The sequence below is a fragment of the Danio rerio genome, chromosome 14 (genome assembly GCF_052040795.2).
Source record: "Danio rerio strain M-AB ecotype USA chromosome 14, GRCz13ab, whole genome shotgun sequence".
Classification (NCBI taxonomy): Eukaryota; Metazoa; Chordata; class Actinopteri; order Cypriniformes; family Danionidae; genus Danio; species Danio rerio.
Window position 1 is genome coordinate 10,878,424 of NC_141034.1, and position 24,327 is coordinate 10,902,750.

The 24,327-nt window shown below is 44.0% G+C and overlaps 2 protein-coding genes and 1 long non-coding RNA gene across 4 annotated transcripts in view; 1 reads left to right on the forward strand and 2 right to left on the reverse strand.

The window, feature by feature from the left end:
• The window catches only part of LOC147840770 (uncharacterized), an 821,899-nt gene that overhangs the window by 651,759 nt on the left and 145,813 nt on the right, over positions 1-24,327 (forward strand). The window lies entirely within an intron of this gene.
• The window catches only part of il1rapl2 (interleukin 1 receptor accessory protein-like 2), a 596,834-nt gene that overhangs the window by 533,046 nt on the left and 39,461 nt on the right, over positions 1-24,327 (reverse strand). The window lies entirely within an intron of this gene.
• commd5 (COMM domain containing 5) overlaps positions 1-24,327 on the reverse strand; it is a 432,514-nt gene that overhangs the window by 286,683 nt on the left and 121,504 nt on the right. The window lies entirely within an intron of this gene.

Sequence of the window (24,327 nt, forward strand, 5' to 3'; positions counted from 1 at the left end):
TATGTAAAATTTAACACTACGTACACCATCGGCATCGCAAACGGGCTTACACTGAGGCCCCGTTTACACTAGTACGTTTTAGTTTTAAAACGGCGTTTTAGAATGAAAACGATCCGCGTCCACTCGCGTTTTACCCAGCGTTTCTGAACAGCTCTCCGTCCACACCAAAACGCTGAAAACGCACATCACATGACCACACACACACACTCAGGCAAGCGCTGCAGCCAAACTACCCAGATGAGAGCTGTGCTAGTCGGACTTCTCATCAAGCATCTCCCGCTGGATCTAATCTCACTATATTTATTAAACGTGATATTTCATTCATCTTGTTGTCTGTATCTAACGACATATTCCCTGACTTTGGTCACTGGAATCTATTACTTGTTCTCAGGTAACGTGTTTTGGCTGAGCGCAAAGATAAGTTAATGATTAATGTAAGCACGTACATTCTGTATATTGACAGATCGCTTGCCTTAATTTCCTATAATGTATAAACTTTTTGTATGTTATACTTTTATAATGGCCATTATCGATTATTACAACTGATATTCAGTAAAAGAGAGGGCATGTTTCGTATTTTCACTGAAATTGAAAGGAGACAGTTGTTATCGGCTCCGTTTTGTTATAAAAATCCACACAGTGAAGATGACGCTCATATATGCAGCACTGCGCCTTAACATTTCTGCTGTCTGTTTAGTTGTTAATATTAAAATTAAAATAGGCAGTTCCTTATATCATTTTTACATTTTATTGTTGAGAAAGTGAAACAACGTAGCCAGGGTGATGTTAATTGAAGTTATACAGTACACTGTTCCCTTTGAAGATTTACCCGTGTCCTCGGTCTATTTTCCATATCAAACTGAGAAGAAGAGACTGCAGCCTTGATCAAACTTGCGAAGTCTGAACTTACAAGGAGAGGATGCAGGACTGAACTGTGTGTGTAGGCTACTTAATATTGAGGAAAACCCCCAATCAGAGAGGCGAATGTCTGCAGCCCCGCCTCCGTTTTCAGATGTCTGTGTTTTCCATCATCCACACTGAGACGGAGCAGCAGCGTTTCAGAATGAAAACGGCCTCTCCAGCGTTTCCAAAACGCTCCGTTTTCGGCGCTCGAGAACTCCGGCGTAGTGTAGACGGATGGCGTAACCGTAGCAAAACTTATGCGTTTTCAAACTATAACGCATTATTGTAAACGGGGCCTAAGTAAACTAATATCGCTACTCATGAAAAGGCAGTATTACTATTAACAAGACGTAACCTTATGCATATAATAAGGTTCAGTATGTGTCAAAAGCATCAGTGCAATATCAGACAGCACTTGTGAGAACAGCAGAGTTATACCGTTAACAGATTTATTCAAGCAGTGCGTGCAGGGCCGGTGAGCGCTCCGTGTATGCTTTAGTCACTCAGTTATGTTATAAAATGTATTTCTTGTGATAACGGGATTTCGTTGAGACATATTTTTTTGCGTATCAGTTCGATTACTGTTGATTTCAAATGCACTAAATCTGTTTGTATAAAACTTGAAGTAACGGTGCTCATAATTGGTGGGTGCGACTAAATTTTGGCTGATGCGCCTACATTTTTAAAGTTAAGAGCACCGGTGCTACCAAGAAAAAAGGTTAATTTGGAGCCCTGTAATGATTAAAGTAAATGATCTAAATGTATTTATATGTACTTTTATATTCTGGGGAAGGCATAAAACAAAAAAAAAGTTCATTAAATTAAATAGAGTAAGGCCGACATCTCCCATAATTCCGATAAGTAGCCCAATCTGTCTGTCAGCAAATGCAGATTTAAACAACTGCGCAGCCGTTTGTTTGCAGCTCCGCCGACCGCAACGCGTTCACAAGAGAGAGCATGCGCGCGATCGGTAAAAATATGCGGAATCAAAACTTTTTAAAAACCTGAATCAACAATGGAGTTACCTTTGCACGCTGTAGAAAGGATGACACAATGTCTGAAGGATTTTTCTTAGACAGGTGATGTTCTGTTTTAAAACTGCTTTAGCTTCACGCAAAGCTGATGTAACGTTGGATGTTGTTGTTACAAATGGGTTTCTTCACAGAAGTGTTGTTCAGCCACTAAAATCTTCTGATGAAAGATTGATAAGACTATTTTCAGTTTCATAAGGGACCTTTTACAACATCGATGATGTAGCTTTTAATTAGTTTAACAACAAAACACAAGTAAATACCGCTATTCTGCCTAGTCTCTCCCTATGTTGTTTACCATGCAACTCTTAATATTCGCTCTGAGATCGCTTGTTAGTTTGGCTTGCACGCTGCCGGACAAGCACCAGTCGCTTTTAACCCATGAGAGAGGGTTCTTTTGTGGTGCTCGTGTTTAAGGAGGTGTGGCTCTTGACGGCAGGGGAGGGACTGTGATTCAGAGATTTATGCTTAGCTGGTAGCATTGTGGAAGATCACCTAATGCACCTTTAAATCTGACTTTTCAGACTGTCAAATGTCTTTAGTTCCAGAGGGTTTTAAAGGTTAAAAATAACCCTTATAATAATCTTTTTCAAAAGCAAAGATTTGACATATTGAGAAATGTCCTGTTCAAGTCATTTTTGCGATAGAGTTTCAGGTAGCTCAACTAGCTTTTCCAATGCTCCCTCATCGGATTTGGACTTGAATTGAATTCTGTCCTACAGTGGGTACAGCTGGAATTCAGATGTAATAGTAATTTGGTTCCCAACATGCATTGTGAACTAATTCCATCCAACTGGGCCATCTGACAAATCAGTGCAGAGTAGACTTGTGGAAAGAACAGGTTTAAATGAAATAATCTTTGAACAAATCGTTTAACTCTGCAATGGATGTAAAAATGTCTCATGTAAAAATGTCACAAAAAAGTGATACGTTGGATTTACTCAATTGTTGTTGTTTTTTTAGGTAAGTTGTTGCAAATCATTTATATGCACTGAATTTATAAAAATTAAGTTGAATGTTACTAAATTAAATGTGTTTGTTTGAATTCAGCCCATATAAATTGCTTGCACCCACTTACCTTAAAAAAATGAAAAAAATCAATGAATCATTTTTTCAATGTTTGTTATAAAAAAATCAATGTGCTTTTGGATCTTAGAGCCATGTCAAGCCTTTTGTAGGAGACATCCTAAACAAAATTTAGAAGCCTTTTAAGGCATAATGGGGCAATTTAAAATCTCCACTATGCCCACATTCAGATATCAGACTGTAAGATGAGCAACTCAATCTATGAGGCCTATGTCGAGATCTCGAAGTACAAGTGTTTCAAAACACTGCACCGACGCATGATTCGAAACACCCATGTCACGTCAGCGTTTTGAGACCTGGCGAAGATGTGTTTAACTGACAGGGTCTGAAAAAAAACATCATCTAGTGCAGGGGTTCCCAAACTTTTCAGCCCGCTATCCCCAAAATAACAATGCCAGTGACTCGCGACCCCCAATATCTTCTGAGGTGGTTAAAAATACAGAAACCTTGAAATGGTGCATACACACCAATAGACCTAAGTCTATTATTCGTACAATTTTTTTAATGTATGTCAGTGCTGTAAATGTGGCAGAAATTTTACCCTGGTATTATAAAATCAATCTGCTGTATCTGACTGTGTCCTTGATATAATGTAATTACCCAAGGGGTCGCAATCCAATACAACTAGTAACTATAAGCTACTATAGTAATTATATAAAGCAGTATTTAGTAACTATAAACGACTATTTGTTTTCTTTTCAGTAGGTTATAGATAGAATATGGTAATTCTTATAGTTTAATAAAAATAAATAGATTGTCCTTTATTGTCCCGCAACCCTTCGGGGGGTCCCGACCCCCTACTTTGAGAACCACTGGCCTAGTGGACCATATGTGTGCAAAGAGAAACTGTGCTGCTGATTGCCCAAGTTCGAATCCACACTTTTACAAATACTCTGAAATTATGACTTGATGTATTTTAATAATGTTACTTTTTAATGACCAAATCAAGACATATTTATTCACAACTAACAACTAGAGCTGCATCACTCTGGATTCGGACCCATTATCTTTGCATGCTCTCACCACTTAACTTACTCACTTAAATCCTCAACTCTACAACGTGAGATTTAATACCTCAATTTGCTTAACTGTTTCTTTGCTGAAGCTGTTCCAGAGCAAAACATAAAAAAGACCACTAGGTGTCAGTGTAGAGACACATTTCGAAAACTTTCGAAGCTTCGACACATTTGTTTCGACTTTGTCAGTAATTCATGAAGCCTCGATTTGCCTACCACTACTAAACGGAGCTTTATTACAAATGGTCATGCAGGCAAGGTTCAAACAGAGAAAGATGGTAGCATGTAATCCGAGTGGTCAGTATAACGGGTGAATGGTAGAGGCAGGTTGGTTTAGTCTAGCCTATTAAAATATGGCTAAACTAAACAGGAAATGCTTTGTAACGCTCACTACAGGAAAAACTAGACTCATCGCATGGATGTGTGTGTGATATATGGTGTGTATATAGTCCAAGTAATCAGTTCTGATCAACCTCATCTGTGTTTTTGTGTAATTAGGAGGTGAACTGCAACAGATGTGTGAATGAAGCGCATGATGGGATTTGTAGTTCGGTAGAATGACAGGGAGTGTAGCCTGCAAACCTCTTTGGGTACATAAATTAACTGATAGTAACATTTCATTTCATTTTCTTTCAGCTTAGTCCCTTTATTCATCAGGGGTTGCCACAGCGGAATGAACCGCCAACTTACAGCATATGTTTTACACAGCGAATGTCTTTCCAGCTGCAAACCAGTACTGGGAAACATCCATACACACTCAGTTACATATATTTATACACTACAGCCAATTTATATTTAATTCACCTATATCTTTGGGGAACCCAGAGAAAACCCACGCCGATACTGGGAGCATGCAAACTCCACACAGGAATGCCAACCGGCCCAGCTTGGACTCAAACCAGCAACCTTCTTGCTGCAAGACAATAGTGCTAACTATTGAGCTACTGTGTCACCCCTGATAATATCAATAAACATCTTTTGAAACTAAATATGACAAAGAATTTGTGATAAATTTATGAATATTTTAATAATGTAAAAGTAAATTTAATTGAACAGTGAAATTTCAGTCTACATTTTTAAAAACTGATTTACACCCCTAAAAGGGCAACTTATCATTAGATATAAACATTTAGAGGCAGATTACGAATAATGTAAAGAATTAATTCAACTAAATCAGCATTAACTAATATGATATGATTGGCTAACCCTTAACAACAATTTGTGAAAGTATGTGTTAACTACAAATGTTTTAAATATGTGGAATAGGTCAACCTTTACCTGAAGTTGAGTAGTTTCACAATACAGGCAGCTATGCTTTTGTTAAGTATTGCATATCATGCTAAACACTGAATGTGTAAAGTCACCTGATCATTTACAACAAATAACTTTTCAAATTGAGACCAAAAAGTTAGACTCACACTTTCTTAAATTCTTCCCACAACATCTTAAATGTTTGTATTAGGGCTGCAACTAACAAATGTTTTAATAATCGATTAATCTGTTGATTATTTCTTCGATTAATCGATTAATCGGATAAAAAAAAGCTTTTATTTCCAAACTTTTATTTAAAAGCTCATCCCTGAGCTGTTATAATAATAATAACAATAAAATAAAAGACTAAGTAGTTTTGTCCTGTTTTCAATCCAAATATCAAAAATAACAAAATTAAATCAAGATACATACTAAACACATGAAATAGCAAAATAAATGATGTCTTGTTTTCTGGAGAAAAAAACTCCTCAAAATTAAGTGATTATTTGCTTAAAACAGGCAAAATTATTTGCCAGTGGGGTAAGAAAAACAATCTCAATAAGATATAGGGCCCAATCATACACACGGCGCAATGTGGCGCAAGGCGCCGCAATACTTGTTTGCTAGTTTCAGCTTGGAGCAAGAGTCGTTTTGAGGCGTTGCGCCACGCTCTTTAAATAGCAAATGCATTTGCGCTCATATGTGCGCCCATAGGCGTTCTGGTCTAAAAAGGAAGGCATGTTGAGGCGCATTGCTGGTGCGTTGATATTTTTGAGAAACTATAATAGATTTTTCATTAGACCAAAACAAACCCGGTCTAAACTCCAGCGCACAGTTGTGCCTCGCTTACACACTGCTTAATATACACAAGATGTAGAGCAATAGGCAAATATCTTTACATATGAAAAAAAATTAAAATATTAAGGATATATATACAAAATATATTATTTTCTAGCCTACATACATATAAAAACGTTCGAGGTTACTAAAGTAACCCTTCGTTCCCCGAGGAGGGGAACGGAAGCACTATAAGTGGATTTGATTTGTAAAATCCACGCATTGGGAGGATTCGGATCAGAAGCCGCTTGTCTGGAGAGAATTGAACGGGCCAATGAATGAAATTAATTGGCAGCGTAAGCTTGCGCAGGTGTGCGACATCTGCAATTATCTCAGCATATAAGCACACCTGAAGCCAGCAGACGCCATCCTTTTAAGCTGAAGAGACTTTCAAACAGCTAAGGGACAGTCATTATGGCGACGGAGTATAGTGCTTCCGTTCCCCTCCTCGGGGAACGAAGGGTTACTTTAGTAACCTCGAACGTTCCCCTTCGGGGGGAACTTCAGCACTATAAGTGGATTTGATTTGTAAAATCCACGCATTGGGAGCCCATTGAAAGCGCCATAATGACTGCACCTTACCAACACCCCCGATGAGGAGATAGTCAAGCAAGCGTGACGCACCCACATCATGGGGGGCGCGGTCCTCCAACGTGTCCCTGGCCCTAATTTATCCTACTTCAACAGAAGTTTTACGGATTTAGATATATTTTTTGGGAAGTCGTGAGCATCTAGATAATTCTAGGAAATACGACAGTACGTTGGGAAGCGTGCAATCCCGATAGGGAGGACGCTGCGGAGGCCATCCGTTACCCAAGGGGGGGATAGATGGCAGAATTTACATATGGACTAGCCCTAAAAAGGGGGAGTACGCATAGCAAAAGAGTGGTTAGCGGAGAGGGAAGACACGGGTCCGCCCAGGGGGGGGACTTAACCATGGCGGAATAAGCATATGGGATCGCCTAGTGGGGATCACGCATAGCAGGCACCTATACCCAAAACGCGGGCTGACCAGCGGGCAGACCTACAACGTAGTGGGCCAGCAAGTGACTCCTCCGCTGAGTCAGTGCTGGGGGCCACGGAGGAATCTGCAGGGCCGTGTTAGGGAGAATGGCGCAGCAAGCGTGTTTCAACACCCTACCGAGTTGTCTCCTCAATCACCAAAGGGTTACCTAATACCCTTGAGGAAACCGGCTCCACTCGCAGATTGTAAAACCTTGCAAATGTGTTGGGTGTCGCCCAGCCCGCAGCTCTACAGATGTCTGTTAGAGAGGCGCCGCGTGCACGCGCCCAAGAGGATGCAACGCTCCGAGTGGAGTGTGCACGAACTCCCGGGGGACACGGCTGACCTCGACTCGAATAAGCGAGTGAAATGGCATCCACAATCCAGTGGGATAATCTTTGTTTCGATACGGCACTTCCCTGCTGCCGACCGCCATAACAGACAAAGAGCTGCTCAGATGATCTAAAATTCTGAGTACGGTCCACATAAATGCGCAGAGCGCGAACTGGACAAAGTAAAGAAAGGGCTGGGTCTGCCTCCTCCGGGGGCAGCGCTTGCAGGTTCACTACCTGATCTCTAAAGGGGGTGGTAGGAACCTTGGGCACATAACCGGGGCGGGGTCTCAGGATGACGTGAGAGTAATCCGGCCCGAATTCCAGGCACGAGTCACTGACCGAAAATGCCTCCAGGTCCCCGACCCTCTTGATGGAGGCCAACGCAACCAGCAGAGCTGTCTTCAGGGACAGAAATCTTAAAGATACTGATTCGAGTGGCTCAAAGGGATCGGATCGCAGACTCGTGAGAACGAGGGCGAGATCCCAAGAGGGCATGAGAGGGGGGCGAGATGGATTAATTCGCCTAGCACCCCTAAGGAACTGGATGACCAGGTTATGCTTTCCCACGGTGCCGCCAGCTACCGCGCTATGATAAGCGGAGATGGCGGCCACGTAAACCTTGAGAGTGGAGGGCGACAGCCTGCTGTCCAACTTCTCTTGAAGGAAAGAGAGCACAACACTAATCTGGCAATTTCGGGGGTCTTCTCTGCGAGAGACGCACCATTCAGTGAATAGACTCCACTTCAGGGCGTAGGCGCGCCTCGTGGAGGGGGCTCTAGCCTGAGTGATGGTATTAACCACCGCAGTCGGTAGGTTACCTAAGTCTTCCTCGCGTCTAGGGACCACACGTGGAGGTTCCAAAGATCGGGGCGAGGGTGCCAGATGGTGCCCTGTCCCTGAGAGAGTAGGTCCTCTCTCAAAGGGATCCGCCAGGGGAGGGCCGTCGCGAGGAGTGAGAGCTCTGATATCCAGGTCCGGTTGGGCCAAAGGGGCGCAACTAGCAGAACCTGTTCCTCGTCCTCCCTGACCTTGCACAGAAACTGCGCGAGCAGGCTCACTGGGGGAAACGCATACTTGCGCATGCCCCGAGGCCAGCTGTGGGCCAGTGCATCCGTGCCGAGAGAGCCCTCGGTCAGGGAAAAAAACAACTGGCAGTGAGCGTTCTCGGGGGAAGCAAACAGATCGATCTGGGCCTCCCCGAATCGCGCCCATATCAGCTGAACAGACTCGGGGTGGAGTCTCCATTCTCCAGGGCGTAACAGCTGTCGTGAGAGCGCATCGGCTGCACGATTGAGCGTGCCTGGGACGTGAATGGCGCGCAGCGATTTCAGCCGCGGGTGACTCCAGAGGAGCAGACGGCGGGCGAGCTGAGACATGCGGCGAGAGCGCATACCCCCCATGCGGTTGATGTACGCCGCCGCCGCCGTACTGTCCGTCCTGACCAGCACGTGTTGCCACTCCAGCACCGGTAAAAAGCGGTGGAGAGCGAGGAACACTGCCAACAGCTCTAGGCGATTGATATGCCAATGCAGCTGGGCACCCTTCCAGAGGCCCGCAGCCGCATGCCCGCGACACACGGCCCCCCAACCCGTGTTGGAAGCGTCTGTTGAAACAACAACATGGCTGGACGCCTGTCCTAGAGGCACACCGGCCTGTAGGAACGAGGGGTCGTTCCAAGGGCTGAGGGCGCGGCGACACAGCGCAGTAACCGAGACCCGGTGTGTGCCCGCGTGCCATGCGCGTCTGGGGACCCGATCGTGAAGCCAGTGCTGAAGTGGTCTCATATGGAGCAACCCGAGCGGCGTGACGGCGGCTGCGGATGCCATATGCCCCAGGAGCCTCTGAAAGAACTTCAGTGGGACCACTAGTTTGCTGTCGAGCTCCCTCAGACAGTTCAGCAACAGGCGAGCGCGTTCCTCGGAGAGGTGCGCTACCATGGTGATCGAGTCCAGCTCCATCCCGAGAAAAGAAATCCTCTGCACGGGGGTGAGTTTGCTCTTTTCTCGGTTGACCTGAAGCCCCAGTAGGCGGAGATGCCGAAGCACCTTGTCCCTGTGCATAATCAATTGCTCCCGCGAGTGGGCTAAAATCAGCCAGTCGTCGAGATAATTGAGTATGCGAATGCCCGCGAGCCGAAGGGGCGCTAGGGCACCCTCCGCGAGTTTGGTGAAGACCCGCGGAGACAGAGAGAGCCCGAAGGGGAGGACCTTGTACTGCCACGCTCGACCCTCGAACGCAAACCGCAGAAATTGGCGGTGGCGTGGAAGAATGGAGACATGGAAATACGCGTCCTTCAGGTCTATGGCTGCAAACCAATCCCGAGGACGAACGCATTGGAGAATGCGCCTCTGCGTGAGCATTCTGAACGGCAGCCTGTGCAGACAGCGGTTCAAAACGCGCAGATCTAGGATTGGCCGTGACCCACCGCTCTTTTTGGGTACGATGAAGTATGGGCTGTAAAACCCACTCTCCATCTCGGCTGGAGGAACCGGCTCGATTGCACCCTTCGCCAGGAGGGCAGCAATCTCCTCTCGCAAGACAGGGGCGGACAGGGGGTTGACCCTGGAGAAATACACGCCCGTAAACTTGGGGGGCCGTTTCGCGAACTGAATCGCGTAACCGAGTCTGATTGTGCGTATGAGCCACCGCGAGGGGCTGGCCCGCGCTAACCAGGCAGGCAGAGCCCTCGCTAATGGAGTCATCGCTACAATCGCTGACGTACCAGCGGTGGGGCAGCGCGGAGTGGGTGTGCTGATCCGGGAAGCACGAGGGTCCCGCGGAAAAGCTGGAGGAGAGCGATTCGCTCTGGCTCCGCACCCTGACTCCGGAGAGGGGGCTGGAGGGCTGAGGGAAGGGAGACCGTCCCCCCAGCGCTCGTAAGCCACTGGCGAAGCACGTAGAGTCTGCGAGCCGGAAGGCAGCGCGTCCCGGACTGGCAGAACTCGTGCAGTCACATCCGGGGAAGGGAAAAAGTGCTCTTTTACTGATGTTTTGGTGGCACTGAAAAGTACCGTTGTTATCGGGGCCCCGCCCTCCAGCGGGGAAAGAGCAAGTTTCCTCTTCTCCGGATGGCCTGTCTCAGGGACGCTTCGCGGTCCGTTTACCGGACTTAACGGCGCCCTGGGCAGGAGGGGCTGCCTGCTTTCGAGGTGAACGCCGCGCTGGGGCGGGGCAGCACTCGTTGGTGGGCGCCCTCGGCGAGGAACAGCGGAGGTGGATGGCTCGGCGGGCGGAGCGGGCTTACGGCCACGCCGATAGATGACATTGCCCATCGCATCCGACTGCTCTTTCACCGCCTTGAATTCCTGGGTGAATTCACCGACGGTGTCGCCGAACAGGCCAGCCTGGGATATGGGCGAGTCAAGAAAGCGAACTTTGTCAACGTCGCGCATATCGGCCAGGTTTAGCCAGAGGTGGCGTTCCTGAACCACAAGTGTGGACATCGTCCTCCCCAGCGCACACGCGGCGGACTTAGTAGTCCGAAGAGCATAGTCGGTCGCGGTGCGCAGCTCATGTAATAAGCTTGGGTTGGACCCGCCCTCGTGCAGCTCGGCCAGCGCCTGCGCTTGGTAGCGCTGGTAGGTGGCCATCGCATGCAAAGCAGAAGCAGCCTGGCCCGCAGCCTTATAAGCTCTGGCTCCGAGGGAGGCAGACAACCTACAGGCTTTGGACGGGAGGCGGGGCAAACCCCGCCACGTAGAGGCGCCGCGCGGACAAAGATTGACCGCGATAGCGCGCTCCACTGACGGGATCGCCTCATACCCCCTGGCAGCTCCGCCGTCAAGGGCGGTGAGGGCGGAGGCACTCGCAGCACGGGCAGAGAAAGGTGCCCTCCAAGACTGCGTGAGCCTACTGTGCACTTCCGGGAAGAAGGGGACGAGAGGCTTCGAAGGCTTCGCCTTCTGGTCCTCTACGTAGCACCCATCTAGTCGGTCCGGCCGCGGAGCTGGGGGATAAACCATCTCCAACCCCAAGGCCGAAGCAGCCCGGGAAAGCACGGCTAACATGTCCGCTTCAGGATCCGATTTGACAGCGCTCACCTGCCCGGAGGGGGCGAGCGGGTCCGGATCTTCGTCGGACAGTGAAAGCCCACCCTCCGATGCCGCGGAGGACATCTGATCTCCGGTGTCAGCGAGTGTGAGAGCTACCATCTGGTTAGACGGATCACTCTCACCACCCGAAGCTTGGATGGAGCGCCGTGAGGAGCGAGAGGTCCGCGAGCCCGTGGGCGGCGGATTATCTCCCGCTGAAACCCTCAGATCTGCCCGAGCGCCCGCTGCTTTTTTAGAACAGGAGGCAACTGGGGTGGCTCGCTCTCTTGCGAAAGTTAGCCGCGATCTTAGCTGTGCAACGGTCATGGCATCGCAATGACGACATGAACCGCCCGCGAGCACCGCATTAACATGCTGGACCCCCAAACATGCAATGCAGTGATCGTGTCCATCATCCGGAGCCAGGAAACCCCCGCATCCAGAAACGCACAGTCGGAGCGCCATCCTGAAAAGGACGTGCTGCACGACTGTGTTGCTCTTTTAGGAAAGTTGCAACTATACGCACCGCTCTGGAGGACCGGACCCAAAGAACCGCAGGCAAGGGAGTAACCCAGCTCGACCGTCTGCCACCGCGAAGACCCACTCTGGACCGGGAGACACACTCGTTCGCTCTGAAGTGCTGATCAGCAAGAGGAACCCTCATCGACTCACTCAGAAAGGATCTGAAGCGAAAAGGATGGCGTCTGCTGGCTTCAGGTGTGCTTATATGCTGAGATAATTGCAGATGTCGCACACCTGCGCAAGCTTACGCTGCCAATTAATTTCATTCATTGGCCCGTTCAATACTCTCCAGACAAGCGGCTTCTGATCCGAATCCTCCCAATGCGTGGATTTTACAAATCAAATCCACTTATAGTGCTGAAGTTCCCCCCGAAGGGGAACCAAACTTTCATGCCTTCTTCATCTCGGGGGCTTTTGCAGTTTATTCATGAATATTTGCTTTTGTATAATGTTATTTTTATTAGCAGTATAATTTATTATATCCATATTTATATTTGTTTTATTAAAAACAAGCTTAGATTTGCCCACCTGCAGGTTTTAGACCATATGGGGCACAGCATATGTTTTAGGATATAACTCAGGTTTTTGAACACACTTCATTATCATTGTTCATTTGTTTGCTGGAAATTACAACTGAATTTAGAAATAGTTTTGAAACAAATATTTGCACTTAAAAAACTAAATTAATTATTTATAGGCTAATTGATGTCTGTGCGTAAAGGTTTCCCTATCCACGAGAGCAAAAGTAAAAGTAGATCATTTATCTCTCACTCTCGTGCGGTAGATGCTCTGTTTAACTGTTTTTCTGTTTAAAAAAAACTGTTAACTTTTTGCTTGTGAAATGCTCAGTTTTTCCACTTAAACTTATTTTACATCATGTAAATAGCAAATGCGCTTATGGCGCGATACAAGGCTCTTAAAGGTAATGGGAGATGAGACTCTGATTGGTTTATTCTCCAAACACATTTATAACTCATTAAGAAAATAAACTCAACCCTTTTAGACCATGCGCCACGGCGCAAAGCCGATTTTCCCGTCCTTAAATTAGCAAATATGGATTCTGACACGCCCTGAATGCGTTAGCTCCCTGCGCTTTCCGTTTTGCGCATGGACCATCAAAATAGAGCCCATAATCTCAAACAGAAGTTTAATTTTCTTTAGTTTAGTTATAATTTTTCTTGTCTGTTCTTGATTTAAAATTTTTTACATATTTGGAAATGGCGAATAAAAACTTTTCAGCCTTTAGTCTTTCAAAGTGTAAAGTTACTATACCAGCGCTGCTTTGCTACTGTAGCATTTTGCTAATGGGTTTAAAATATTCTGGAACCAGGAGTCATTTTTTAGGCGACCATTCACCGTTAATGTTTCCGTGGGGACGCGTCATGTACCGCAGCCACAGTAGCGCTGTATGACAGATGTGTCCCTTTTATTTAGTTTTGTTAGTTTTAATTGAATTTTCACACACTTGCTCATTATGTCATCAGCTACCCGATATTCCAATTCACATAAACATGTAAGTGATCATGATCTATAAAGTGAGATGGGCGTCATCGTGTTTACTTGCGGCCGCGGCGTTAGCCTTAATAAAAGTAGAAAACGCAGGATTCAGCATGTAAATTCATAAGTTACTTCCCAAATACATGCAAGTTAGTGGCTGGTAAACTTAGAGAAGAATAGATAACTTTAAAGTTACTTTCACCATGTGTAATGTGTCTCCGATTTGAATAAAACACATCAGCAAATTATATTTGAATGGATTGTTAGACTTCTTTGTGTGTTTTACAAACACAATGTTTTGTTTTACTAGTACTTGTGTGTAGTCGCATGTCTAAAATATAAAATAAGCATTAGGCTGCATAATTGTGTTGAGATGATATGCCTTTCTCTGACTCAGCGCCAGCCAACGCACCAAAGCTCAGTTTGATTTTTTATGTCGTAAAAGCAGGTAACCGAGCTAACGCTAACTTGTCATGCTTGTCACGCTGGATAATGAGTAAATCACCAGCACCAGGAACTTTACAATCCTCACTTCAAAACGGAACAAAAGTATGATTCTGTAGTGATTTACCCTGAACTCCCTTCATCCTCATCACTGTCTTTGAAGCGCTGAACTCTCTATCAGTGTGCGAGATACGGAGAGAGACTCTGCTCCGTGCTGAACTGAAGTGTTTTTTTAATAATCAAAAGTCCCTGTGTCGCATGACAAAACGAATTAATTATGAAATTTGTTGCCAACGCTTTTAGTAATCGATTTTTATCGATTTAATCGATTTGTTGTTGCAGCCCTAGTTTGTATCTTTTAGGGTTAAAGTGTACTTTTTTGAATATAAACCTAAAACTTGATGGCTCAAAGGACCAAATGTGTATGTTTAAAATCACAAATGTCACACACACACACACACACAAAACATCTGCTCAGTATCACTCTGGAAACCCACATTAAACTTTTTATTCATGTACTACTGATGAACGCACACTAAAAATTAATCTTTCAGATATACTTCTATCACAGAAAGATAAAAAAAGGCATTTATCAAATAAATGCACCTAGTTTCCTTGTAAGACTGTGTTAGAAGTCATTGGTCCTTCTGCCTGATTTAAAAGCTTTAAACCACAAAGAACTGCAATAAAAAAGAACAGGTATTCACACTGGAGCAAACTTCTAAAAATGTGCACAGAGACTTTTTAAGTAAAAAGCTACAAGAACAAGATGTATGTGAGTGAGTCAGCTTGCATGTCTGTTTATGGACGCGTTGTTAACAGCCGAAAGCCCATTAAGCACACTTTTAGGGTATCTACTGAAAAATTCAAAGACTTTTTCTCAAAGCTTTCCCAGGAAAGAATACATCTGCAATATGTGACCACAAAGCTCTTCACGAACAACCTCTCTGCATCAAACTTTCTGCAAGGAGCAGAAGTTACAGACGTTCTTATTTAGGTTTGCACTATTACTACAGTACCTTTACAAACAGGTTTTTAAAACACAGTATTCTCTGATGCTCATTCCCAGAGTTTAGTGCTGTACCAACACACACATATATACGCACACAGCTATTCAATGGAGCCAGTTCAGTCACAAAAATAATACATTTACAAAATAAAAGTTTATACATGTACAGCACAATTTAAATTTACAAAATCCAACTAGAACAATCATAAACACCCAATTTGTGAATTTATGAATTGTGTTTTGAAGTTATGAATTGGATTTGTGTAATTATTATTTGTGTTTTGAACTTACGAATTGGATTTGTGTATTTTTGAATCATGTTTTGAACTTATGAATTGGTTTTGTGTATTTATAAATTGTGTTTTGAATTTACGAATTTGTTTTGTGTATTTTTGAATATTGCTTTGAATTTACAAATTGGATTTGTGTATTTTTGAATCGTGCTTTAAATTTTCAAATTCAACTTGTGTATTTATAAATAGTTTTTTGAACTTACGAATTGAATTTGACAATTTGTAAATTCACAAGTGAAAATCAGAGATATTTTCGCCATATGAATTGATTTTTGTATTAAAATGAATTGAAATGTGTGTATTTAGGAATTGTATTTTAAATTTACAAATTGCATTAGTTTATTTTTTAATCGTGCTTTAAATTTACGAATTGGATTTGCGTATTTATGGATAGTGCTTTGAATTTACAAATTGGATTTGTGTATTTACGAATTGTGTTTTGAACTTTCTAATGGGTTTTATGTAATTATGAATTGTGTCAAAGAGCTTAGAATGACCAAGAGGCAACACTCTAGTGTAATTTGGGAAACAGCCACTAGAGGGCGCGGTGGCCATTTTGGAATGAAAACTCCAATAGAACAACAGCATATTATAAGTCCGTAAAATAAACTATCAAAAGTGCTGATGATTGTGATAATAAGTGTTGTATTGTCGTCTTTTAGGTTGTATCTCAGCTTTAATACGCTTTTTAAATAGATAAATAAAAAACAAAGCAGCTGCTTGCCATCGCAAAAGTAATAAGATCCAATGGACAGCCGATCACTTTCACTCCAAAATGAAGGAATCCAGGGCTGTTGCTGGGCGCTGCTGTTGCAATGGAACGTTCTATTGAGTGTCGCCTCTTGGTCATTCTGAGCTCTTTGATTGTGTTTTGAACTTACAAATTTGATTTGTGTATTTTTGAACTGTGTGTTAAACTTGCAAATTAGATTTGTGTATTTTTAAATTGTGCTTTTAATTTACAAACTGGATTTGTGTATTTATAAATTGTGTTTTTAATTTACGAATTTGATTTGTTTATTTATAATGTGTTTTGAATTTACGAATCGAGTTTGTGTATTTTTGAATCGTACTTTGAATTTACAAATTGCATTTGTGTCATTATGAATTGTGTTTTGAAGTTATGAATTGTATTTGTTAGAGCTGCACGATTCTGGGTAAAATGAGAATTGAGATTTTTTTTTTTTTGCTTAAAATAAAGATCATGATTTTCTCAAGATTTTGTGGATGTAAAATGAAGGTTAATATAAGTCAGCAATTATAATTGTTTTTTTTCTGAAACATATGGTAAAACAACAATAACAATATTATGTGTAGGTCTGCTGGTTTCTATAGATAATTATATTCTACTTATAATAATTCTGATGTTGAATTATGTTTGAGATATGTGCTTGCAATCTGTCATTGACAACGTTATTAGACCATTTTATTTACTGGTAAAATCAACATCATATAGGCTAGTGTAGTTATACTTACTGTAAAACATTTATTTTCATGCACAACTGTGTGTTCGCTATAAAAGAAAAAACATATCAAATGCTTGTTGCATTGTTGCTTGTGTCACATTCATGAATTGTGTTTTGAACTTACAAATTGCGTTTGTGTATTTATAAATTGTTTTTTAAACTTATGAACTGAATTTGTCTATTTATAAGTGGTGTTTTGAACTTACGAATTGGATCTGTGTTTTTATAAATTGTGTTTGAATTTAGGAATTTAATTTGTGTATTTTTTAATCATGTTTTGAACTTACGAATTGGATTTGTGTATTTATAAATTGTGTTTTGAACTTACGAACTGGATTTGTGTATTTATGAATTGTGTTTAAATTTACTAATTTGATTTGTGTATTTTTTAATCATGTTTTGAACTTACGAATTGGATTTGTGTATTTATAAATTTTGTTTTAAACTTACATATTGGATTTGTGCATTTTTGAATTGTGATTTGAATTTTCAAACTCGATTTGTGTATTTATAAATTGTTTTTTGAACTTACCAATTGAATTTGCGTTTTTATAATTGTGCCTTGAATTTATGAATTGGATTTGTATATTTTTGAATCATGCTTTGAGTTTACGTATTGGATTTATGTATTCACAATTCGTGTTTTGATCTTCAGAAATGGATTTGTGTATTTATGAATTGTGTAGTGGATGTATGAGTTTTATGTTGTAAATGTATTACTTTTGAGACTAATCTGGCTCCATACTATTCTCAAATAAATTGCACACATGTCTGAGATTACAGTGTTTGCTGATATTAGTAGCCATCTGCCTGGGCAGTATTAACTCTGGAAGAATTACTGCTGATAGAATTCCCAGATGAACACAGCTGAAAGTGAATTGTATGATGAGGTGTAACACGCAGGGCTGACTCCATCTGATGCTGGCTAAAGTTAGAGCTGGCCCTCACGGGATCTCTTTTATGTTGACTTAATCCATGCATAACTCACTGCCACAATGCTAGGTGTTGCCAGGCAAAGGCTAAGTTGCTCACTGTGTTGATTCAGGTGGTTTGGTTAGGCCTTGCATTTTTTGGCTTTGGGCTAGTTCTAGCATTTTAAAAACCTAGATTAAATTTAAAAGAGGCTTCCACTCTTAAAAATGAAGGGTTATTTTAATTTAAATCGGATCACATTTACAGTTTTTTTTTTTTTTTTTTACATATAGGTAGTTTTGTTTTTTGTTTAAAATTAGCTGCTGGTTAAATTTTACTAATATAATATAAATTATTTACCCTCAAATACACATACCCTGTGCTGGGTCAAGGCTATTTTATACTTCTGTGTCAAGTGCATGCAGTAGGTCTGGCCTAGCCTTTGCATTGTCAAGTACCCTTCGCCATACTCTGACAAGGAACCTGCACCTCTCAAAAAATCGAACATCATGTTGCAGCAAAATGGAGCGCAATATCTGCCATTGGTCAGATTTGTAGCAGTCATAAGTGTGGGTGGGGCCGAGAGACGTGGGAGAAGAGCGAGGCCAGTGGGTGGAGTGTTTACCAAGTGTCGAGTATCATAAACAAGTTCCAAATGGATACTTTTTGTGTTTACTTTTTTACAGTTGTTTAAAGAGGTGGTCCATTACAATATCATATTTTAAACTGTAGTTCATGTGTAATGTAGCTGTGTGAACATAAACAATATCTCTGAACGTAATACGTTCAAAATTCAATGCAAATGGAGACATTGGCTTTTAGAGCATTAGCTTCGCAAAGCCTACAGCGAACAAAGTTTTGCACTACAAAAATATACATCCCGGTTAATGAGATCACAAACCCTTCAGGTTATGCTCATACACCCCGCACAGTTAAGGGGCGTGGTAATGTTACAACAGAGAGAGCTAAAATGCCTTCCAAACGCTGCTATTTCCACAGAGCTTATTTATTTAAACAATTTAGTTTTAATTATGTTCCAGGGAATTATAAAAAAGATATAGCTCAATCGACAAAGAACAGCTTCCAGAATCTCGCCCAGTTCAATGCTGGGTTTGGCTAAAAACTCCTCAAAGAAGGAGCAGCTCCAACCATAATAGAAGAAGCTTTGGATTGTGAGCCACAAGCTGTAAGTATTTTTATTTGTAAAATTGATCTTGTACATGCATACTTTCTAGCGCTAACGATAAGTTGTATCAAGAATGTAAAGAAGGATATAAACAATGGGAAATGCTGTTTGGCACCGTTAAAAATGTAGCTACAAACTCACCTGCGATGCATTGTCTTCATGCAGTAGGCATGGGGCGATAACTAGTTTCAAGGTTTACAGCGATTTGGAAAGGTTTGGAAACCCAACGTTTTCTGTTATACCATTCCTAATGTATATAGTTTGTTTTTCCTTTTTTATATGTTTTTCACAACTATTTTATTTAATTTTTTTAAAGACAACGGTATCTTTAGCAGAAAAGCAATCTCTAAATCAAAAGTTACTGGTTCATAATATTTTAAATATTTCCTAAAATAAAATATATTGTGTTAACTGGGGGGAAAAGTTGTTGTTTTTCACCCAGATATTTAAAAAGAACTTTGGAGCAGTAATCCGTAAAACGTAACATTTTTATCCAAGCTTATCATACTGTCAGAATTTTATATTGGCCCATGCCTACTATGCAGCCGGTTTCCGTGCTTTCTACATCTCAAATAACAAACTCGCAAAAGATATGTAAACATTTCACACTACTTAGACATGCTTATTCTAAATATATACGAAAGAAACTTGTCAGATTTTATTTAAGAGAGCAGGCGTGAGGTTCATCTGTGTCATTTTCTGTCAGAATCAGGCTCAAACTGACAATGCTATCAGATACACTGACTGACAGTGTTTTCACATCAGAGGCAAAGCGCGTGCTAGTAGAGGCATGACGCTTTCTGGTGATGTGGAGCCGATTCACAAATCACAGCACATTATGTTAGCTGACAAATCAGAGCATCTTGAGGCTTTCAGAAGAACGTTTGAGGTTACAGAAGTAACCCTTCGTTCCCCGAGGAGGGGAACGGAAGTGCCATAAGTGGATGAAATCCACGATGGGAGGATTCGGATCAGAAGCCGCTTGTCTGGAGAGTATTGAACGGGCCAATGAATGAAATTAATTGGCAGCGTAAGCTTGCGCAGGTGTGCGGCATCTGCAATTATCTCAGCATATAAGCACACCTGAAGCCAGCAGACGCCATCCTTTTAAGCTGAAGAGACTTTCAAACAGCTAAGGGACAGTCATTATGGCGACGGAGTATGGCACTTCCGTTCCCCTCCTCGGGGAACGAAGGGTTACTTCTGTAACCTCGAACGTTCCCCTTCGGTTGGGGAACTTCAGTGCCATAAGTGGATGAAATGATCTAAAATTCTGAGTACGGTCCACATAAATGCGCAGAGCGCGAACTGGACAAAGTAAAGAAAGGACTGGGTCTGCCTCCTCCGGGGGCAGCGCTTGCAGGTTCACTACCTGATCTCTAAGGGGGTGGTAGGAACCTTGGGCACATAACCGGGGCGGGGTCTCAGGATGACGTGAGAGTAATCCGGCCCGAATTCCAGGCACAAGTCACTAACCGAAAATGCCTCTAGGTCCCCGACCCTCTTGATGGAGTCCAACGCAACCAGCAGAGCTGTCTTCAGGGACAGAAATCTTAGAGATACTGATTCGAGTGGCTCAAAGGGATCGGATCGCAGACTCGTGAGAACAAGGGCGAGATCCCAAGAGGGCATGAGAGGGGGGCGAGATGGATTAATGATCGCTGACGTACCAGCGGTGGGGCAGCGCGGAGTGGGTGTGCTGATCCGGGAAGCACGAGGGTCCCGCGGAAGAGCTGGAGGTGAGATATTTGCTCTCACTCCGTACCCGAGCTCCGGAGGGGAGGCTCGAGGGGTGGGAGAAAGGAGACCGTCCTCCCAGCGCTCGTGAGCCACTGGCGAAGCGCACCGAATCTGCAAGCTAGAAAGCATAGCGTCCCAGACTGGCAGATTTCGGGCTGTCACATCCGGGGAAGTGGAAAAGTGCTCTCTCATGATATTTTCATGGCAGTAAAAAGTGCCGTTGGAAATGGGGCCCCGCCCTCCAGCGGGGAAAGAGCAAGTTCCCTCTTCTCCAGATGGCCTGTCCCAGGGGCGCTTCGCGGTCCGTTGCCGGACTTAGCGGCGTTCTGGGCAGGGGGGCTGCCTGCTTCCGAGGTGCCCGACGCGCTCGCTTCACCGGAGACGTGTGCTGGGGCGGAGCAGCTCTCGTAGGCGGGCGCCTTCGGCGAGGAGCAGGTATGAATGGCACGGCGGGCGGAGCGGGCTACGGACCGCCGATAAGACATCACCCACCAACTGCTCTCTCACCGCCTTGAATTCCTGGGTGAATTCACAGACAGTGTCGCCGAACCTGGCTGGGGATATGGGGAAGTCAAGAAAGCGGACTTTGTCGACTTTGCGCATATGAGCCAGGGGTGGCGCTCCTGGACCACTAATGTGGACATCGTCCTCCCCAACGCACACGCAGCGGACTCAGTAATCCGAAGAGCTAAGTCGGCGGCGGTGCGAAGCTCGTAAGCCTGGGTTGGACCCACCCTCGTGCAGCTCGGCCAGCGCCTGCGCTTGGTAGCGCTGGTAGGTGGCTATCGCATGCAAGGCGGAAGCAGCCTGGCCCACAGCTATGTAAGCTCTAGCTCCGAGGGAGGTAGATAACTTACAGGCTTTGGATGGGAGACGAGGCGGACCCCGCCAAGAAGAGGCGCCGCGCGGATTTACCGCCATCGCGCACTCAACCTGAGGAATCGCCACATAGCCCCTGGCTGTTCCACCGTCAAGAGTGGTTAGGGTGGAGGGACACGCAGCACGAGCAGAAAAAAGTGCTTTACAAGACCGCGTGAGCCTACTGTGCACCTCCGGGAAGAAGGGAACGCCCCTCTAGTCGGTCCGGCCGCGGAGCTGGGGGATAAACCATCTCCAACGGAGGACATCTGATCTCCGGTGTCAGCGAGTGTGAGAGCTACCATCTGGTTAGACGGATCACTCCCACTACCCGAAGCTTGGATGGAGCGCCGTGAGGAGCGAGAGGTCCGCGAACCCGTGGGCGGCGGATTATCTCCCGCTGAACCCTCAGATCTGCCCGAGCGCCCGCTGCTTTTTTAGAACAGGAGGCAACTGGGGTGGCTCGCTCTCTTGCGAAAGTTGGCCGCGATCTTAGCTGTGCAACGGTCATGGCATCGCAATGACGACATGAACCGCCCGCGAGCACCGCATTAACATGCTGGACCCCCAAACAAGCAATGCAGTGATCGTGTCCATCATCCGGAGCCAGGAAATGCCCGCATCCAGAAACGCACAGTCGGAGCGCCATCCTGAAAAGGACGTGCTGCACGACTGTGTTGCTCTTTTAGGAAAGTTGCAACAATACGCACCGCTCTGGAGGACCGGACCCAAAGAACCGCAGGCAAGGGAGAAACCCAGCTCGACCGTCTGCCACCGCGAAGACCCACTCTGGACCGGGAGACACACTCGTTCGCTCTGAAGTGCTTGAACAGCAAGAGGAACCCTCATCGACTCACTCAGAAAGGATCTGAAGCGAAAAGGATGGCGTCTGCTGGCTTCAGGTGTGCTTATATGCTGAGATAATTGCAGATGCCGCACACCTGCGCAAGCTTACGCTGCCAATTAATTTCATTCATTGGCCCGTTCAATACTCTCCAGACAAGCGGCTTCTGATCCGAATCCTCCCATCGTGGATTTCATCCACTTATGGCACTGAAGTTCCCCAACCGAAGGGGAACTAGGAAATATGATTTCATGTTAGCTGAGTAGCAGTATATAATCAAAGTTTATATATATATGAAAGGATATATGAAAAAATTATGTGATTTTTTTTTACAAATGAAGTAAGAGCACACATTGCTTTGCATCCCACAAACACAACCAAGCATTCAAAACACACTCTTGACCACCCTTTAATGTTCGGCGGTTCTCATGTTTTTCTTCCTAGAATGAGTTTGAATTTGAACTTGTTCTACAGTAGCATTGCACACATTTACGGTATGTACCCAAAACACCAGCAAAGTTAAGCACTGTGACACAATTTACCATAGAAACCCCACTGCATGCTTTCAGAAACGTTAATATCAGAGCAGCATATAAAGAATGCAGAAGTATAAATGCTCACAATGGCACCAGCTTCATGCAAAGTATAAACCGTGGGATACTGCGATCACTTGACACAGAGGTCTAATCTGGCTTTAGTGTGACCCAATGTACAGAATATGCAATATCAGTTACAACTGCTTTCTAGACACCCGCTTTGAATGTTATCACTCGATTGAATGGGCATTATCAGTGGTTATCAGCTGATCTTGTTGATATGGGCCCTTAGGTCCCCCCCGGCGCCTACTAGTAGGCTTAATAGGCTGTTATCATCCATCCACATAATTACCCACTCCAGATCCAGATCTGTTTTTACAATACTGTGATGGTTGAGTTCAGGGTTGGGGTAGGGGTACACATTAATGAAATACAATTAATGGGAAATTTAATAAGTGATATAATAAAATTATTGTTAATTTTTGTCATATGTGAACTATAGCTGATTAACCATGTGGATGGATGATAACCGCCTTTTGAGTCTACCAGTAGACAAAGAAGGCCTCTACTGGCCCTTATCTATCAGCTGATAACTACTAATAACACCCATTCAATCGAGTAATAACATTCAAATCGCCTGTTCTAAGGGTGTCAATACTTTTCTTTGATGCACCAAAATGCAGACAATTCGGTATCGGTTCAGTAATATCATAACCAGTTATTACATACTGATGTCATTTATCTTAAATACACTATGTCACAGTAGCATACTGTGGCAAGGGAGGTCAATTAAAATGCTCCAACTACTTAAAAAGCAGACAACTGTGCACAATTTACTGCTTGGAAGTTTGCTGGGACAGTCTTTCATTGACACTGAAGTACAGTAGAACCCAGGAGTCTCTATTTCCCTGCTAATGAGGAAATGAAAGCTGTGAAGCTCCATTTCTTTCTCTCTCTCACTGTGGACCCTTTGACCTGCTGGTGTGTCTATGAGGTAATGTTTTCTCTGCTTTCTTGGCTGAACTTTTTGTAGTGGATCCCGGCACAAGCATGTCTGCAGAGAGTGTCTCCATCTATCATGGATCAGCTGTGATAGCCACGGCTGTTCTACTTTGTCTGCGTCACTGCTCGGTGAACAGCTGACCGTAATAGACAATCGTTTCTGTTGAGTGCGTGAACCAAGTGTGCCGCAAGCCTACGTTTGAGTGAAGGTTTCGGCTGTTAGATCGCCCCCTGGGGGCTGGCTGCAGTACAAGTCATAAAGCCCGCCTCCTCCGTGTTAATGAAGGAGACTTGAGCCCAAATAAAAAAAAATATTACACTTGCAATAAAATGTCCCGAAAGATAGTTCTGGTCGATTAAGGCACTGATTATTGTGCTGAAATATGTGCAGATCTTCATTTTTGTGAACAGTTTGTTTTTAGCAGTAATTTAATGCTGGGCGTGTCATCGTGATTGACAGCTGTGATTGACAGTTTCTCAAAGCGCGGCGTCTGAGCTTCGGCAGGAGACTGAAGTAGACTGAAA